Below are 15,058 nucleotides of genomic sequence, written 5' to 3'. Positions count from 1 at the left end.
TCCTTCTTTATCTCTTGTTCTTCAGAATGCAATGCATGCCTCCCCACCTCCCCCCCCCCCCCCCCCACCCCCCACCTCCTGACCACAAGCATAGGTGTGGAAGATTGGGATTTGTGAAGGAAATGCAACATTGCCCCTAAAGGGGACTGAAATGTCGGGGTTGCCATGCAGTGGAAAAGAAGCAACATCTGCCTATTCAATTGGATATGAAGGAATTCCTTGGCATGACTTCCAAGGAAAGAGAAAAATCTGCCAGAGGAGAACTGGGCCATGTTTGTAATGATAATCAGTTTATTGTCATGTACATCACACAATGTACATATGCACCAAAATTCGTTCTTGCATTTGAACAGGCATGGTTAGTAGGAATTTCAGTGCATATGTACATTGTATAATGTATATGACAATACATTCATCATTATTATCAAACATGGTCCAGATCTCCTCTGACAGAATCTTCTTTCACCAATGTTTATAAAAACAGTACCCATCCATTTCTTATTGCTGGTTGTGGGACTTGGTGGTGTCCAGATTAGTTGTCTTTCCTATGTTGACAAAAGGTTCAAAAGGTTGCTTTTATTGTTACATAATCACACATAAAAATTAAATTTAAACGATACGCTTCAACTTTTGTCTGCCATAATGTAAACCAAGAGTTGCCATGGACATTGCCTGGCACCCCTAACAATAGGAGAAAGAGAGCAAAAGAGGGTCCCTTCAGGGACCCTGAAAGTCGATGGACTCACCTCCTCAGCCTCTGCAGCCATAACAACTCCAGTTCAAACCATTGGCAATCCGAGCTCCAGATCCAAACCTCCAATACAATCAGGACATTTGCAGCTCCCAAAGCCCTTCAGCAGTTCTTCTTGCATTCAGCACCTTTGACTTGTTTGGCATGTCATGAGGATGTGAGGGTATTTCTCTTAATAAAGAAGCATTGTTTTTACAGCCAGTTACATGTTTGGCTTTTGTGTGACCTCCATGCCCTATCTAAGATGAAAACGTACATTTCAGTGTTTGATCAGACTGCAGTGTACCCTTCAACCAGATGAGAATACAATTTATCCTTACCTCTACAATTGTGAACATCTGATGTACAACTGGATCCATTCTAAAGGGTTAAAGGGTAGCTGGGATGATTAATATTCATTGGAAATTATTTTCAGTGCACTGTTTCCTGAGCTTTTTCTTGGGTTCGTTGCTCAATATGTTGCAAAATCTTAAACAGTGTCTGAGGAGATTTACATGACAGTGTTCTGGACAGCAATGAGGACATTTGCCAGAAGCAAGAAATTTAACGTAAATTGATAGAAAAGAGCCGTTCTATTGAAACTGCAGCTGAACTGATTAAAATGGACTTTAGATCTCTGAGGACAACTATCTCCCCATGCACAGAATCTTCCAGCTGCTCCCATCGGGAAAGAGATACAGAAGTATTAGAGACAGATGCACCAAGCTGAGGAACAGCTTCTTTCCACAAGCAGTGAGAATGCTGAATGACTGATAAACTGCTAAAACAACTCCCTGTAACTATTATTTATTATTAATATTTATTTTTAATATAAGACATGTATGTAAGTTCTGTGTATGTGTATTATTTACCCGTCTGTGTGTTTGCACTGTTTTTGCATCAAGGAGAGGAGAATGCTGTTTTTGCACTGAGGACAGGGGAATGCTACTTTGTCAGGTCATATTTGTACAATGGGATGATAAATAAACTTAAACTTGAAATCAGGCCCAAAACATCAGTTTTATATCTTTACCTCCCAACGATCCTGTGAGACTTGCTGTGTTTTCATGTAAATCTGATAAGGTTGAGATCTGAATAAAAATTTTATTTAAGTTTTTTTGGAATACTTCAATCAACCATATAACCAGTTTACACATTGCATGTGTGGATGTCACTCATCATTTTGATCACCAGTTTCTCAAAAAAACACCTAATATATTCCATTAATATATTGGAGAGTTGCTATCTCAGCAAGCTGTACACAGTTTTAGAAAATGCTGGCCAGTTACTTGCTTTGAAAAGCATACAAAAAAGAGCTTGAAACCTGTCCTTGCCAGTTAGATACCCTTGTAATGGTTAAAACCTTGTGTTTTTGATTCTCAGTTAATTTGTGCCTGTCTCTTTAAGAGAACAATATTTATAGTGTTACCATAGTGACTATGATGTAATATGCCATAATATCCACCCAGGCTAACCACTTGCTCTTTTTCTACAAGATGTGAAGGAAGCAAGAGCATGAGAATTTTTTCTTCAAATTTTTGTGTTTCTTTAAGTTTTAATATCGCTATATATCTTTGTATTTTTTCAGCAATTTTTAGCTTACATTTTTGTTATGACAACTTTTAAGTAATTAGAGTATAAAGTCCAGGCACAGGGTGAGCTGCGGCGGCCTCGGCCCTGGTCCGGGCAGTATGGACCGACCTAGGAGGGGAGGCAGGCCCCTCCAGCCCGGGTAAGAAACCTGCATAGGAGAAGGCCACTCCGATATAAAACCTACGACCCAAGGACCTCGCTGCCACGTCCCAGCTTGCTTGGCCATGGCACACGAACCATGGGTGTAAAGGGTGGGGCCAGTACTGCGCACACTGCACTCCACCTAAAAGCTCCTTTGCGCAGGCCCGAGGACAGGTCCACGTCCTCCCCCTCCACGTCCTCCCCCTCCACGTCCTCCCCCTCCACGTCCTCCCCCTCCACGTCCTCCCCCTCAAAAGATGCTCACAAACTCAAGCTAGCATGCTGGAACATCAGAACCATGCTAGACAAGGCTGACAGCCACCGACCTGAACGTCGGTCTGCCCTCATCGCACATGAACTCCTCAGACTTGACATCGACATAGCCGCTCTCAGTGAAGTCCGCCTGGCAGATGTAGGCAGCCTCCAAGAACGCGGCGCGGGCTACACACTCTACTGGTCTGGCAAGCCTTCGGATGAACGACGCCTATCTGGTGTAGGCTTCATGGTCAAGAGCTTCATTGCCTCCAAACTCGAAAACCTTCCGACAGGCCTCTCGGACCGAATCATGTCCATGCGACTCCCCCTTCAAAACAAGCGTCACATCACCCTCATCAGTGTCTATGCTCCAACCCTCCAGGCGGAACCAGCAGAAAAGGACAAGTTCTACACTGACCTGCGCAACCTCATCCAACGCACCCCTACAGCTGACAAGGTTGTCATCCTGGGCGACTTCAACGCTCGTGTCGGCAAAGACACAGAAACCTGGCCAGGAATCCTGGGCAAGCATGGCGTCGGCAAGTGCAACGACAATGGGCGCCTCCTGTTGGAGCTCTGCGCAGAACAGCGGCTTGTCATTACAAACACCCTTTTTCAGCAGAGGGACAGCCTTAAGACCACCTGGATGCATCCCCGATCCAAACACTGGCACCTCCTGGACTACATCCTGGTGCGAGAAAGTGACAAACGAGATGTGCTCCACACCAGGGTCATGCCTAGCGCGGAATGCCACACTGACCACCGGCTGGTTCACTGCAAGCTCAACCTTCACTTCAAGCCAAAGCCCAGGAACAATAAAGCCCCCAGAAAGAGGTTCAATGTTGGAAAACTGCAGTCAGACGAAGCGAGAGGAAACTTCCAGGCAAACCTCAAAGCAAAGCTCGACGATGCAACCCGCCTCACGGACGCGTCCCCTGAAACCCTCTGGGATCCGTTGAAGACTACCATACTGCAATCCACTGAAGAGGTACTGGGCTTCTCCTCCAGGAAAAACAAGGACTGGTTTGACGAAAACAGCCCGGAAATCCAGGAGCTGCTGGCAAAGAAGCGAGCTGCCCTCCAGGCTCAGCTTACAAAGCCGTCCGTCCAGAGAAGAAACAAGCATGCAGCCATCTTCAGCGCAAACTCCGGGAGATCCAAAATGAGTGGTGGACTAGCCTCGCCAAACGAACCCAGCTCAGCGCGGACATTGGCGACTTCAGGGGTTTCTACGAGGCTCTAAAGGCTGTGTACGGCCCCTCACCCCAAGTCCAAAGCCCGCTGCGCAGCTCAGACGGCAAGTCCTCCTCAGCGACAAGATCTCCATCCTCAACCGTTGGTCAGAACACTTCCAATCTCTTTTCAGTGCCAACCGCTCAGTCCAAGATTCCGCCCTGCTCCAGCTCCCTCAACAGCCCCTAAGGCTAGAGCTGGATGAGGTTCTCACCCTGGATGAGACATATAAGGCAATCGAACAACTGAAAAGTGGGAAAGCAGCAGGTATGGATGGAATCCCCCCAGAGGTCTGGAAGGCTGGCGGCAAAACTCTGCATGCCAAACTGCATGAGTTTTTCAAGCTTTGTTGGGACCAAGGAAAACTGCCTCAGGATCTTCGTGATGCCACCATCATCACCCTGTACAAAAACAAAGGCGAGAAATTAGTCTGCTCAAACTACAGGGGAATCACGTTGCTCTCCATTGCAGGCAAAATCTTCGCTAGGTTTCTACTAAATAGAATAATACCTAGTGTCGCCGAGAATATTCTCCCAGAATCACAGTGCGGCTTTCGCGCAAACAGAGGAACTACTGACATGGTCTTTGCCCTCAGACAGCTCCAAGAAAAGTGCAGAGAACAAAACAAAGGACTCTACATCACCTTTGTTGACCTCACCAAAGCCTTCGACACCGTGAGCAGGAAAGGGCTTTGGCAAATACTAGAGCGCATCGGATGTCCCCCAAAGTTCCTCAACATGATTATCCAACTGCACAAAAACCAACAAGGTCGGGTCAGATACAGCAATGAGCTCTCTGAACCCTTCTCCATTAACAATGGTGTGAAGCAAGGCTGTGTTCTTGCACCAACCCTCTTTTCAATCTTCTTCAGCATGATGCTGAACCAAGCCATGAAAGACCCCAACAATGAAGACGCTGTTTACATCCGGTACCGCACGGATGGCAGTCTCTTCAATCTGAGGCGCCTGCAAGCTCACACCAAGACACAAGAGAAACTTGTCCGTGAACTACTCTTTGCAGATGATGCCGCTTTAGTTGCCCATTCAGAGCCAGCTCTTCAGCGCTTGACGTCCTGCTTTGCGGAAACTGCCAAAATGTTTGGCCTGGAAGTCAGCCTGAAGAAAACTGAGGTCCTCCATCAGCCAGCTCTCCACCATGACTACCAGCCCCCCCACATCTCCATCGGGCACACAAAACTCAAAACGGTCAACCAGTTTACCTATCTCGGCTGCACCATTTCATCAGATGCAAGGATCGACAATGAGATAGACAACAGACTCGCCAAGGCAAATAGCGCCTTTGGAAGACTACACAAAAGAGTCTGGAAAAACAACCAACTGAAAAACCTCACAAAGATAAGTGTATACAGAGCCGTTGTCATACCCACACTCCTGTTCGGCTCCGAATCATGGGTCCTCTACTGGCACCACCTACGGTTCCTAGAACGCTTCCACCAGCGTTGTCTCCGCTCCATCCTCAACATCCATTGGAGCGCTTTCATCCCTAACGTCGAAGTACTCGAGATGGCAGAGGTCGACAGCATCGAGTCCACGCTGCTGAAGATCCAGCTGCGCTGAATGGGTCACGTCTCCAGAATGGAGGACCATCGCCTTCCCAAGATCGTGTTATATGGCGAGCTCTCCACTGGCCACCGTGACAGAGGTGCACCAAAGAAAAGGTACAAGGACTGCCTAAAGAAATCTCTTGGTGCCTGCCACATTGACCACCGCCAGTGGGCTGATAACGCCTCAAACCGTGCATCTTGGCGCCTCACAGTTTGGCGGGCAGCAACCTCCTTTGAAGAAGACCGCAGAGCCCACCTCACTGACAAAAGGCAAAGGAGGAAAAACCCAACACCCAACCCCAACCAACCAATTTTCCCCTGCAGCCGCTGCAACCATGTCTGCCTGTCCCGCATCGGACTTGTCAGCCACAAACGAGCCTGCAGCTGACGTGGACTTTTACCCACTCCATAAATCTTTGTCCGCAAAGCCAAGCCAAAGAAAGAATGCTTTGTTATTCACCGTTATGAAAGTCTTGTGGCCAAGTTATTCAAAATGTTCATCTGTTTTATCGACGAATTAAACCTACATAAAGTATCAGCCACAGAGTTTGATTTATTGGATTAAAGAGATCTAAATTTTGGGTATTGCAGCTCACGCTTTGAAAGATGATGCTTTGAAATTAGGATATTAGATTAAGGAAAATGCCATCTACAACACTTGACTGATACTTTTGAGGCAGAGGGAATGAAGATGTGATCTGTTGGTGAGACAGGTCTGTCTGGAAGGGGAGATGCTAGACTGGCAGTTGGAAAGAGGCCAATACTTCAGAGACCATTCCAGAAACAGAAGCTGACAGTCCGACATGGGAGAGGTCAGTCCGACAGGCACAATTTTAAGGAGTTGTCTTAGCCAAGATTAGGAAAATAATCAAATTGGTAAGAAGGCACCAATGGTAACAACTTGTCATCTTATTAAATTTTAATTTAAAAAAATATTTAGACATACATCACGTTTAACAGGCCCTTCTTGCCCACAAGCCCAATTACACCCAATTGACCTACAACCTCTGTATGTTTTGAAGGATGGGAAGAAACCAGAGCACCTGGAGGAAACCCACTCAGACATGGGGAGAACATACAAACACCTTACAGACAGCACCAGATTCAAACCTGGGTCATTAGTGCTATAATAGCATCATGTTAATCGCTATGCTAACCGTGCCGCCCAAATGGCCAGTCAAGTTCAAGAAACTAAATAGCTTACTCCTGCTCCATGCCCACATGCTTATAATATTGATCAATTAAAGGCCATTGCTAAAATCATCTCACCCTTCTTGTGTGGCATTGTTGATGCCTGTGAATGGTCCACTGCCTGATAATTCTTCAATGCATATCTTTTTAAAAAAATATATTTTTGCACTATGAGTCATATCAATAACAACATCCACAAATGATCATCATCAATATATACATAGTGACATTTTTTCTTCCCCCTTCCTCTCTCTCCCCTTCCCCACATAAAACAAAGAAGCTCATAAAACAAAGAAATTACAAAAAAAACCAAAAGAATAATGTCATATCGTCTACTTTCACATATTTAAACCTTATTGTGCTCATAATTATGTTGTTTTACGAGATGGAGGTTTGTGGTCGGCTTTCTCCGACATATTTTAGGTATGGTTCCCAAATTTGTTCAAATAATGTACACTTGTCTTTCAGATTGTATGTAATTTTTTTGAATGGAATACACTTGTTTATTTCTGTACCACTGTTGTATTTTAAGGTTTGTTTTCAATTTCCAGGTTGTCATAAATAATTTTTTGGTGATGGCTAGTGCTATCGTAATAAATCTTATTTGGGCTTTGTCTAATTTTAGTCCTAATATTTTGTCCTTTATATTATTTAACAGAATTTTTTTGGATCTTTCGGTATATTATTTTTTGTGATTTTGTTTAATATTAGGTTTAGCTCTCTGAACCCTTCTCCATTAACAATGGCGTGAAGCAAGGCTGCATTCTCGCACCAACCCTCTTTTCAATCTTCTTCAGCATAATGCTGAAACAAGCCATGAAAGACCTCAACAATGAAGACGCTGTTTACATCCGGTATCGCACGGATGGCAGTCTCTTCAATCTGAGGCGCCTGAAAGCTCACACCAAGACACAAGAGCAACTTGTCCATGAACTACTTTTTGCAGACGATGTCACTTTAGTTGCCCATTCAAAGCCAGCTCTCCAGCGCATGATGTCCTTTTTTGCGGAAACTGCCAAAATGTTTGGCCTGGAAGTCAGCCTGAAGAAAACTGAGGTCCTCCATCAGCCAGCTCCCCACCATGACTACCAGCCTCCCCACATCTCCATCGGGCACACAGAACTCAAAACGGTCAACCAGTTTACCTATCTCGGCTGCACCATTTCATCGGATGCAAGGATCGACAATGAGATAGACAACAGACTCGCCAAGGCAAATAGCACCTTTGGAAGACTACACAAAAGAGTCTGGGAAAACAACCAACTGAAAAACTTCACAAAGATTAGCGTATACAGAGCCATTGTCATACCCACACTCCTGTTCTGCTCCGAATCATGGGTCCTCTACTGGCATCACCTACGGCTCCTAGAACGCTTACACCAGTGTTGTCTCTGCTCCATCCTCAACATTCATTGGAGTGACTTCATCACCAACATCGAAGTACTCGAGATGGCAGAGGCCGACAGCATCGAATCCATGCTGCTGAAGATCCAACTGCGCTGGGTAGGTCACGTCTCCAGAGTGGAGGACCATCGTCTTCCCAAGATCGTGTTATATGGCGAGCTCTCCACTGGCCACCGAGACAGAGGTGCACCAAAGAAGAGGTACAAGGATTGCCTAAAGAAATCTCTTGGTGCCTGCCACATTGACCACCGCTAGTGGGCTGATATCGCCTCAAACCGTGCATCTTGGTGCCTCACAGTTCGGCGGGCAGCAACCTCCTTTGAAGAAGACCGCAGAGCCCACCTCACTGACAAAAGACAAAGGAGGAAAAACCCAACACCCAACCCCACCAACAAATTTTCCCCTGCAACCGCTGCAACCGTGTCTGCCTGTCCCGCATCGGACTTGTCAGCCACAAACGAGCTTGCAGCAGACGTGGACATTACCCCTCCATAAATCTTCGTCCGCGAAGCCAAGCCAAAGAAGAGGTTTAGATTTTCCCAGAAAGGTTTACTTTTGAGCCTGTCCAAATTGCATGTAATGTTGTTCCAACCTCTTATTTGCCACAGAAACATCTATCCAAAGCATCCACTCTTTTAATTTTTGAGGAGTAATATATAATCTGTGTAGCCAGTTATATTGAATCATACATAATCTGTTATTTATCGTGTTCCTCATTGTTCCTGTACATAACTTCTGCCATGTTTTGTTCTTTATCTCTGTGTTTAAATCTTTTTCCCAACTTCTTCTTTATATTATAATTTGATGTTCATGTTTGTAATAATATTTTAATTATCATTGTGATTAAATATTCATAGTTGCTACTTTCTGGTGTCTCAGGCTATTTCCCAATATATCTTTTACATAAGTTTTCAATTGGCAATATGTAAATATTGTACTTTGTGTTATTCCATATTTATCTTTTAATTGCTCAAATGTTAATAAATTATTTCCCAAAAAGCAACCTTCTATTTTCCTGATTCCTTTTCTATTCCATTCCTTGAAAAATAAATTGGCTATTGTAAAGGGGATTAATGGGTTTTGTGTTAATATCATTTCTGGTATTTGATAATTTATCTTTTTTCTCCCAGGGGTATTTTTTCCATAATTTAAGTATGTGATGTAGTACTGGTGAATTGTTATATTGCACCAATTTTTCATCCCATTTAAAAAGTATGTTTTCCGGGATATTTTCTCCCAATTTATCTAATTCTATCTTAGTCCAGTCCGGTTTTTCTCCTCTCTGATAAAAATTTGATGAGTACCTTAATTGTGCCGCCCTGTAGTAATTTTTGAAGTTTGGTAGCTGTAACCCTCCTTGTTTGTAACTCCATGTTAATTTTTCCATCGCTATTTTTGATTTCTTACCTTTCCATAAAGTTTCCCTTACTATTTTCAGTAATCAGTAAAAGATAAATTCATTTTATGGGACCCAATGAAGGCCTTTATTAGAGAACAAATAATTAACTATACGACTAAAATTCAAACGGAATATAATCAGGAAGTAGAACAGTTGGAAAAAGAGATAGCAATCATAGAAAAGGAATTAGTGGAAAGAGAAGATACAGAGAAAAATAGAGAACTGGCAGAGAAAAAAATAAAATATGAAACATTACAATCATATAAAGTAGAGAAAAATATAATGAAAACAAATCAAAATTATTATGAATTGGGAGAGAAAACTCACAAAATATTGGCCTGGCAACTTAAAGCAGAACAAGCTAAAAGAACCATTCTCGCAACAAGAAAAGACAATAACCAGATCACATATAATCCATTAGAGATTAATGAAAATTTAAAAAATTTCTATTGTGGCGGCTCACCACAAGGCAGACGAACCGGCCCCGTTTGTAATTCCACGCGGCGGGGCATCCGGCCAAATTTGCGCCATCGGGGATTTCCCTTCCTTCCAGCTTGGGGCTCAGAGACCCACGCTTGGGGACCACATGATGACCGGATGAGGTCAGCACCCTCCAGCGCAGTTCTCAGCCAGGTCCGGGCTGGTAGTATAAGTGCAGCCCATCAGTCTGCAATAAACTAGTCTGCTCACTGAGCACAACCCGTCTGGTTGCGTGTGTTATTGCAGGAGCAGTGTAGCTGGTGCTACACTATAAACAATTATACCAAACTGAAAATAAAGGAAAAAATGACAAAATTGATGAATTTTTATATAATATTGAGCTATCACATCTACAAATAGAAGAACAAAATAAATTGACAGAACATTTTAAGACTGAAGAAATACAAGATATATTAATAAAACTACCAAACAATAAAACACCAGGTCAAACAGTGCCTTTATGTAGCAAAGTGAAGATACATCCCCAATGTTTCAGGCTTGAGCCTTGATGAAGCTCTGTGATTAGTAAGGGATTACATAAAGTGGTATGTGAATGGAAAGAAAACGTTTGAAAGCCATCGTTTTAATCGTACCTCATTGACTCATTATGTGCACAGTTTCATAATGCCAAAGGAAATGGTCCAATGACAATTTTTCTCGAGCAAAATGTTTCAGTAACCATTGGGTCTGGAGCAATGGTTGTCAACCTTCCTTTCCCTCTCATATACCACCTTAAGCAATCCCTTATTAATCACAGAGCAATTATGGCATAAGGATTGCTTAAAGGGGAATATGAGATTGGGGGCAGTTTGAAAACCACTGTCGTAAATAAACAGACCGTTTTTTTTTATCTGCAGTGTGGATCATCAGTGGGAAGGGAGAAAGAGTGAGATAGAAGTGTTGATTATTTGTGACATAATAAATAAACAGTAACAAACAATCACTGTGACTTGGACTGTTTCAAAGCTTTGGCACAAAGGGATTTACACTTGCCCAAGTGTACAAACTGGTTGAAATCAATGAGATCCAATAGGTTTTCCGTCTGTGGCAGTGTAAGGATTTCACTTCACTGAAAGATAGATAAGCCAAATACTTCCTTGGCAAGCATTGTGGTTCCTTTAACTGTGGCCAATACTAACTTGGCCCATGAAGCAGTAAATCGATTTCTGTCCAGTAATTGAACCATGATTTATTTATTCGCTTAATAAAACAGCACTCTTTAATCAATTTGGCAATTCCAGTGTTTTTTTTTCAAACAATGTAGTTTGTCAGATATTTTAACTTTTTGATCCACTGGTTTTGCTTTTGCTGGATTTATTTTAAGCATGTTGATCCCTTAATAATATATAAATCCTACAACACATAACAGATGAATCTGTGCAGTTGGACTGCTTAATCTAACAATGAACAGATATAAAGGTTTAATGATGACAAAAATAAATGCCAAAATAAAAATACTTATATATTTGAATCACATGAAGATAGTTGGGGGCACGGTTAATGTGCTGGTTAGCGCAACACTGTGATGGGACCAGTGACACAGGTGTGAAACCACTACTGTCTATTCGGAGTTTGTACGCTCTCCCCATGTCTGCATGGGTTTCTTCCGGGGGCTCCGGTTTCCTCCTACCATTCAAAACACACAAGGGTTGGAGGTTAACTGGGGTATTTGGTCTGGTTTCCTCCTACCATTCAAAACACACAAGGGTTGGAGGTTAAATGGGGTATTTGGTCCGGTTTCCTCCTACCATTCAAAACACACAAGGGTTGGAGGTTAACTGGGGTATTTGGGCAGCGTGGGCTTGTGGGCCAGAAGAACAGACATTGATATATATTATAGGTCATATTATAGGTCATCGTCTTCTGCAGGGTTACTCATTGATACTGTGGAATTCTCCTTTTCAAATGATAGGTGTTATTTTCAGCCACATATCTAAATTTATAATTTTGTTGAACTTTAAATTTTAAATTATAAAAATATTGCACATTGCTGAAGGAGTACCAGACAGATCCAAGATAGAAAACAAGTTTAATTTCATGTTGTAGTTATTTGGTTATCTGGTCCTTGTTATATTTTTTCTGCCCAAAATAAATGTTGGCCTTAAGACTCTAGAATGCACAATTCCTAAATAGGATTCAATGTGAGTGGATCACCAATGTGACTTTTTTTTGATCGATAAAAACAACTATCAGTTTTAACTAAAATTAAAACAGCAAAGTGAAAGAAAAGCTGGAGAGTCTCAGCAGGACATACAGTGTTCTTTATCTTTGGCTTGGCTTCGCGGACGAAGATTTATGGAGGGGGTAAAAAGTCCACGTCAGCTGCAGGCTCGTTTGTGGCTGACCAGTCCGATGCGGGACAGGCAGACACGATTGCAGCGGTTGCAAGGGAAAATTGGTTGGTTGGGGTTGGGTGTTGGGTTTTTCCTCCTTTGCCTTTTGTCAGTGAGGTGGGCTCTGCGGTCTTCTTCAAAGGAGGCTGCTGCCCGCCAAACTGTGAGGCGCCAAGATGCACGGTTTGAGGCGTTATCAGCCCACTGGCGGTGGTCAATGTGGCAGGCACCAAGAGATTTCTTTAGGCAGTCCTTGTACCTTTTCTTTGGTGCACCTCTGTCACGGTGGCCAGTGGAGAGCTCGCCATATAATACGATCTTGGGAAGGCGATGGTCCTCCATTCTGGAGACGTGACCCATCCAGCGCAGCTGGATCTTCAGCAGCGTGGACTCGATGCTGTCGACCTCTGCCATCTCGAGTACCTCGACGTTAGGGGTGTGAGCGCTCCAATGGATGTTGAGGATGGAGCGGAGACAACGCTGGTGGAAGCGTTCTAGGAGCCGTAGGTGGTGCCGGTAGAGGACCCATGATTCGGAGCCGAACAGGAGTGTGGGTATGACAACGGCTCTGTATACGCTTATCTTTGTGAGGTTTTTCAGTTGGTTGTTTTTCCAGACTCTTTTGTGTAGTCTTCCAAAGGCGCTATTTGCCTTGGCGAGTCTGTTGTCTATCTCATTGTCGATCCTTGCATCTGATGAAATGGTGCAGCCGAGATAGGTAAACTGGTTGACCGTTTTGAGTTTTGTGTGCCCGATGGAGATGTGGGGGGGCTGGTAGTCATGGTGGGGAGCTGGCTGATGGAGGACCTCAGTTTTCTTCAGGCTGACTTCCAGGCCAAACATTTTGGCAGTTTCCGCAAAGCAGGACGTCAAGCGCTGAAGAGCTGGGCTTCTCCTCCAGGAAAAACAAGGACTGGTTTGACGAAAACAGCCAGGAAATCCAGGAGCTGCTGGCAAAGAAGCGAGCTGCCCACCAGGCTCACCTTACAAAGCCGTCCTGTCCAGAGAAGAAACAAGCCTTCCGTCGCGCATGCAGCCATCTTCAGCGCAAACTCCGGGAGATCCAAAATGAGTGGTGGACTAGCCTCGCCAAACGAACACAGCTCAGCGCGGACATTGGCGACTTCAGGGGTTTCTACGAGGCTCTAAAGGCTGTGTACGGCCCCTCACCCCAAGTCCAAAGCCCGCTGCGCAGCTCAGACGGCAAAGTCCTCCTCAGCGACAAGATCTCCATCCTCAACCGATGGTCAGAACACTTCCAATCTCTTTTCAGTACCAACCGCTCAGTCCAAGATTCCGCCCTGCTCCAGCTCCCTCAACAGCCCCTAAGGCTAGAGCTGGATGAGGTTCCCACCCTGGATGAGACATATAAGGCAATCGAACAACTGAAAAGTGGCAAAGCAGCAGGTATGGATGGAATCCCCCCAGAAGTCTGGAAGGCTGGCGGCAAAACTCTGCATGCCAAACTGCATGAGTTTTTCAAGCTTTGTTGGGACCAAGGTAAACTGCCTCAGGATCTTCGTGATGCCACCATCATCACCCTGTACAAAAACAAAGGCGAGAAATCAGACTGCTCAAACTACAGGGGAATCACGTTGCTCTCCATTGCAGGCAAAATCTTCGCTAGGATTCTACTAAATAGAATAATACCTAGTGTCGCTGAGAATATTCTCCCAGAATCACAGTGCGGCTTTCGCGCTAACAGAGGAACCACTGACATGGTCTTTGCCCTCAGACAGCTCCAAGAAAAGTGTAGAGAACAAAACAAAGGACTCTACATCACCTTTGTTGACCTCACCAAAGCCTTCGACACCGTGAGCAGGAAAGGGCTTTGGCAAATACTAGAGCGCATCGGATGTCCCCCAAAGTTCCTCAACATGATTATCCAACTGCACGAAAACCAACAAGGTCGGGTCAGATACAGCAATGAGCTCTCTGAACCCTTCTCCATTAACAATGGCGTGAAGCAAGGCTGTGTTCTCGCACCAACCCTCTTTTCAATCTTCTTCAGCATGATGCTGAACCAAGCCATGAAAGACCCCAACAATGAAGACGCTGTTTACATCCGGTACCGCACGGATGGCAGTCTCTTCAATCTGAGGCGCCTGCAAGCTCACACCAAGACACAAGAGAAACTTGTCCGTGAACTACTCTTTGCAGATGATGCCGCTTTAGTGTTCTTTATACAGCAAAGATAAAGATACATAGCCAATGTTTCGGGTTTGAGCCCTTCAACAAGATATCAAGGTAACTTGGGCACCAGAATCTCTTTTGAAAGCAGGTGGAAACCTCCGACGGCAACAATGGAGATTGAAAATGTCTGAACACTCCGGCTAGTTGGTTGACCCAGATTTTCAATGACCTGCCATCTGATTGCCTTGCGATGGTTCGCCCTCTTGAAAGATGTTCTGATGTTGGCCTCTGTGACACATATTATAGGTCATCAGCTTCTGCAGGGATACTCATTGATACTGTGGAATTCTCCTTTTCAAATGTTAGGTGTTATTTTCAGCAGTTTCTCCCTTTATTTTAGATCTGTGGCATTTGCATTCTTTTTTTATTTTGGAAGCCTTGCTCCACCAGTTTCTCCGCATTGCCCTTTTGTTTTGCATATTGGCTATTCTGCACTGCTCCACAGTGTCCCGTTTGGAAATGGATGCTCATTTTCCCTATCCAACACTGTATCTATGGTCTAACAATGGGGTTTCCTTCAAATCCATTCAAATTAAAACCTT

The sequence above is a fragment of the Narcine bancroftii genome, chromosome 1 (assembly GCF_036971445.1).
Source record: "Narcine bancroftii isolate sNarBan1 chromosome 1, sNarBan1.hap1, whole genome shotgun sequence".
Taxonomy (NCBI): domain Eukaryota; kingdom Metazoa; phylum Chordata; class Chondrichthyes; order Torpediniformes; family Narcinidae; genus Narcine; species Narcine bancroftii.
This window is presented reverse-complemented; position numbering follows the sequence as displayed.